This window comes from Gossypium raimondii, chromosome 11 (genome assembly GCF_025698545.1).
Source record: "Gossypium raimondii isolate GPD5lz chromosome 11, ASM2569854v1, whole genome shotgun sequence".
NCBI lineage: Eukaryota > Viridiplantae > Streptophyta > Magnoliopsida > Malvales > Malvaceae > Gossypium > Gossypium raimondii.
The window spans coordinates 9,271,422-9,277,411 of record NC_068575.1 but is presented as its reverse complement, the minus strand read 5'-3'; the positions used below and the strand labels follow the sequence as shown (position 1 = coordinate 9,277,411).

The 5,990-nt window shown below is 33.1% G+C and overlaps 1 non-coding gene across 1 annotated transcript; it reads left to right on the top strand.

The window, feature by feature from the left end:
• Positions 1-928: 928 nt before the first annotated feature.
• On the top strand, positions 929-1,035 carry LOC128035065 (small nucleolar RNA R71). Its single transcript, XR_008191470.1, has one exon. It is a non-coding gene; the product is annotated as a small nucleolar RNA R71 (small nucleolar RNA).
• Positions 1,036-5,990: the final 4,955 nt, after the last annotated feature.

Here is a 5,990-nt window from a genome sequence, read left to right as displayed (position 1 = left end):
TTGAGCTCTAGAATCGACGAGTCGTCTAACTTCCTTTTGTTTGCCAAAAGCTCCTTTAAAAATATGACGTAATTTGGCATCTGCGAAAGAGCTTCAACAAACAGTAAGTTAATATGTAATTTCTTTAAGAGCTTGAGGAATTTACCAAATTGTTCGTTCGTGTGGTCTCTCTTTGACACCTTAGGATATGGCACTCGAGGTTTATATTCCTTGACAATCAGCTTTTTCTCTTTCCTATCTTCCACAGCATTATCGTTATACACCACAATTTCTTGCCTTAGTTCTTGTTCAGATTCAACTAACCCTTCTTTGTCTCAAACAATAATTGCATGAAGCTGCTCCTTTAGGTTAGTTTCAGTATTGCTAGGTAAGCTACCTTGTGGTCGTTCTAAGATTAGTTTAGCAAGCTGACTTATTTGGTTGTTGGAAGCCTGGAGGGGGTTATGCTCTTTGAATTCCTTGACCACCCTAAGTGAAATTGGGATAGTTCCTCCAACCTGCATTATATTTGTTACTATAAGGGTTGTTTTGAGGCCTAAAATTATTACTCATATAATTGATTTGCTCATTCTCTATGCTAGGACCGAAGGGTAAACATTTTGGATTATTTATTCCACCTCCATTTGTATTGCATTGCATCACTAGATGTACATGTGTAGAAAGATATAAACAATTAATTTTCTTATTTAATACTTCGACCTGGTTCGATAACATGGTGACTACATCTAAATTAAAAACACCGACTGCATTCAGCGGCTTTGTCCTCATGACTTGCCACTGATAATTATTCAGTGGCATCTCCTCTATAAACTCATAAGCCGCTTCGGGTGTTTTATTGTTCAAAGTTCCACCGAGTACTACATCAATCAACTGCCTCATTAAGGGGTTCAAACCATTGTAGAAGGTTTGAACTTTTAACCATAAAGGTAAGCCATGGTGAGAGCACCGTCTCAATAGATCCTTGTATCTCTCCCATGCATCATATATTGTCTATAAGTCGATCTGAACAAAGGAAGATATGTTATTCCTCAACTTAGTTGTCTTAGCCGATGGGAAGTATTTTAGTAGAAATTTCTCGGTCATTTGAGCCCATGTAGTAATGAAACCTCGTGGTAAAGAGTTCAACCACTATTTTGATTTGTTCCTTAACGAGAATAGGAACAACCGTAAATGAATGGCGTCATCAGTGGAACCATTAATCTTGAAAGTGTCGCAGATTTCCAAAAAATTAGCCAAAGGAGTATTTGGATCTTTTTCTTTCAAACCATTGAACTAAATATACTGTTGTACCATCTGAATTGTATTCAGTTCAGTTCGAAATTATTTGCAGCAATGGTAGGTCACACAATACTCGATTCAACACCAGTCAGAGTGGGCTTGCCATAATCGTACATAGTACGAGAAATAGGAGTGGAACGACGAAAATGTGCAAGTGTACACAACGCAACAAGTCATAAAGTGACAAGTAAATGTTGAACTATCATACCCACAGGGACTGTAAAAGAATTATTTATGAAAGTAAGTTTAAACACTTTGGTGAAAGAAAAATATTTGGATTTGGGAAATGATTAAAAACTAGAAACAAAGTAAATAAAATAAAATAAAAAGTTCTAATGCACGATTTCAAAAGTGATTTTAATCAAGATGATATAATTGTGCTAGATTAATTACATTTCCTTACCTTAGAATCATTAAACTTATGCTTATACTTATTACTAATAAATCACGACAACTCGGTAATTCACTAACTTATGAACATATTTACAAATAAAAATCCATTCATCTCTTGTACATATTCCTATGTCAATTCGATCGATAAAACAAATTTATAAAGATAAACATGTTATTGCACATACATACTTATTAAATTAAACAATCTCTTGCATATTCCTATGTCGATTCAAATGATTAATTCAACCAAATAAGCATATAAAAGACTATGTGAGGTAACAAAGTATCCTTACCTTGAAACAGTTAAATCACAATAATCTTGCAAGTTATGCAAGGCATAAGTATCGCCAAATACAATGCTAATCTAATCTTCAGCTACCTAAGAAGAATTAAACATGCACTGATTAAGTACTGTGTCCATTAATTACAATTTCAATGCATTTAAATAATTAAATCTTTAGTTATCTTACAATTGTAATGCAAAAATAACTTAATCATGGTTTTACTTAGTCAAACATTTTACCGAGGCCTATAACAGTATAAACATAAATTTAACAAATTAAGAGGACAGAATGCAATCAACCCAACATGAATTAAATTCAAGCTAAGATGATTAAACTAATCATTCCAATAGCATAAATATTCATAGATGTGTTCATCATAAAAACAACAAAAATTAAAGAGATAATGAGCAGGAATCAAATCTGGTGGTTTTCCGTGGCTTGACTAGGTTGCTCCGTTCTTCCTTCTTTGCTGTCCTCGCCGGTCAAGGCTGCTATGAACACTCAATTGCTACTCCAAAATGGCTGAAGAAGACCCCTTTCCCAAGAGGAGAAATCGGCACAAGAGCAAGGAACTTTGAATGGGAAAATGAGAGATAAAAGTGAGAGAGGAGAGAAGAGTTGTGAGAAAAGAGATGTGAATAAGGGATGATTTGAATGGGAAGAAAAAATAGAAAATTTTAGCAGCCAAAGATCCCCCTCATGGCCGGCCATCCTACATGGCAAAGTTGAGAATTTCAACTTTGCTAAAATTAGCCTGGGGCAAATCCGTAAAGCCTTAATTTAAGGTGAGGTTTGAATGCAATTTGGAAGTCTTCCAATGGCCTTTTTGCAGCTCATTTAATTAGCTAAAAATGCTTATTTGGGTCAGCATTTGAACGGTTCTGGGCTGCCCAATTGGTGGCTGGTTCGGTTTGCTCAATTTGGTTCAACTAGTGCGGTTCAACTAGGCTCTTTTTTTCCATAATTAATTAAAATTAATTTATTTAGCCCAAATTAAATTGGGAATAAATTAAAATTAATTATATTATGAATTAATACACATATTTGGACTGTCTTAGGCTGGAAATTATTTTGCCTTGTTACTTCGAATTGCTTCTCGATTTTGTTCTTCTAACGGTGTCTACCAGGTCAATTTTCACCTTTTGTACGAATCTGTCAAAAATAATCAAAATTCACTAAAAATAATTATAAAATTGACTAAAAATTAACATGTTCAAATTTTTAATACAATTTAATTATTTTATAAAAATTAATTATTTTATGACAAAAATTCTATCGAAAATGCATGATTTTAAGTAAAATTAGGTATGAAAAAGTATATAAATCTTTGTGTTTCCAAGGAGCAGGAGCTGCAGCAACTACATGAGGTAGTTGAATATTCTAATTATCACCTATCTCCTCAGTAATAATAATATCCTCTTATTCGCCTACTAAATTCTGTCAACTATGCCTTGTTTTTCTACGATTTTTCTGAGCTGTACTTTCAATTTCGTTGTCGAAAAGCAAAGGTCCCGACAGGTTTCTTCTAGTCATAAACCAAGAGAACCTGCCAAAAGTAAATAAAATAAAAAAATTAGAATGTAAAAATTAAACTAAAACAAGAATATCAAATAAAAAATAATAATGTTTAATTAATAAAATTAAATTGTTCCTAATATTTTAGTCCCCGGCAATGGTGCCAAAAACTTGATGTGTCTTCATGTTACTAACTAAATATACGACTAGGGCAAGTGCACCTATCGATAATAGTATAGATACGATGAGGTGAGATATCGTATCCACGAGGACTAAAAGTATTAGTAATTAACATTTTCTTATTACTTAGCCGACAAATTGGAGTGATGTGTTTAAAACTAAATTTACAAAACTAAATTAACTAATAACTCAACAAAGAATGAATAAGGAAAATAATCGAATGATAACTAATGAGAGAGACAATACCTAGGAAAGAATTCACCTAGACTTTTCCTATTATTATGAATCTGAATTAAACGATTTATTCACTTGGTGTCTTGATCTGTAGAAATCCCTAAATTATGCTAATATCTCTTCGAAAGTAAGAGCAATTGACTCTAGGTTGATTAATTGAAATCTCTTTCTAATTAAAACCCCTATAGTCGAATTAACTCAATTTATGAAATCCATTATTAGATTTGACTCTAATCCAGTAGATTTATGTCATCTTATTTTAGGATTGCATGCAACTCCACTCAATTATGCTAGATCTACTCTTAAACAAAGACTTTTTCTCCACTGAATTATTCATATTAAACATGAATTAATATCCAAAAAATATTAAAACAAGAAATAAACACACATAATTCAGAACAAGAATCAAGTATTTATCACGTAAAACAGAAATTAAATAATAGAATTCATCATAGGTTTTATCTTCCCTAGGTATCTAGCGAATTAGTTCATAATCCTGAATGAAAATATATCAAAGTCAGAAAAACTAGAAGAAACAAAGAAACTCATAAAAACTTCAAAAGAAATTAAAATGGCGTCTTCGATCTTAACAAAAATCTACTTTGAGTTGGCTCCAATTGTGTTCTTCGAGTTGTTTCTTCGATCTTCTCTGATGGCTCCCATATCTCTTATTCGATTTGGTATTTATAGAATTTAGAATGCTCAAAAGCCTAAAAAATGTGTTTTTCAGCGTGTTTGGGAAGCATGTTGCAAAATCAACATGGGCTGGCACATGGGCGTGTGTCCAGCCCGTGTGGCTCCTGAAATTTTCTCTTTCTCTTGACTTTCGCTCCTTTTTCTCCCAAATGCTCACCTAAGTATAAGGGCATGAATTAAAATGATTAGAAGCATCAAATTCACCAGTTTTCATAAATAATCATCCAAAAATGCATTAAGAATAAGATTAAAACATGTTAGTTTTATCATTTATCAATTTACTAAAGCTGGCATTGCCTTCAACACCCCATTGATTAAAGTTGTTATGCATAAGCAATTCTTCTAAATAAGGCAGACCTGATATGATTTTCCTGGAATGACTTTAAGCTTAGAATAATTACTCAAATCTAAGGACTTAAACCTTGTTAGTCTCCCTATTTCCTAAGGGATCTCTGAATATCAGAACTGAAAATTTTAAGTGTATCCAATTGCTTCAGGTTCCCAACAATTGTGATGTCATTCAACTTACATTCATTGAAACGCAACCTTTGAAGGTTTCTTAAAGAAGTAAATGATGAAGGTAGGGAAGCAAAATCTATACCAGTGAAATCTAATATCAAGAGTTCATTCATCTGCTCAAAGAAATTTTCTGGGACTTCTAACGATGGATTTTTGTTTAACAAAACCAGCAACTTTAACCTAAGGCATTCAAGATTGTCTGATATCTTGTTAATGCTAGTGTATGGCAACAAAATGGTAGTGCAATTATTGAGTTTTCTTTTCTTTAGCAGCTCTTTAATATGGATTTCATCCTCTATAACAAACATCTGCTTTTCTTCAGATGCAATCCAAATGGCAACATCACGAACAATGTCATTCATTTTCACCATTTCATTGTTGTCACTGCTGAGTAATAAACCTGCATCTTTGAGCTTATTCAAACATTATTTGGCTTCTTCCATTGTGCTAGCATTACTTGCTATTCTTAAACCCAAGTTGTATCTTAGCAAATCAAATACATGAATGTCAAAACCGTGGGGTAGCAAGGCACAGATTTGGAAAAATAACTACAATTGAGGTTTCTTTAACATGCTGTAACTTTTCTCTATAGTGAAGTAAACACTTTGAACGCTTCTTCATTTTTTGTAATTGGCTTTGGTTCTTTTTTTCAAAGCCTCCACCAAGTTGAAGTTTTGTGTTCTCAATGCAATTGCAATTGCTAAAATAGCAACTGGAAAACCTGCACAATTTTTCACAACTTTAGTCAGTAGTTGTCAGTAACCAAGCTTGTTTGCTGCATTGCCCATAACTTTCTGAATCCACTCTATTGTTTCTTCATTAGTTAACATTTGGACATTGAATATTTCTTCAGTTTTCATGTCAATGAGTAACTGTGGATGTGTGGAAGTT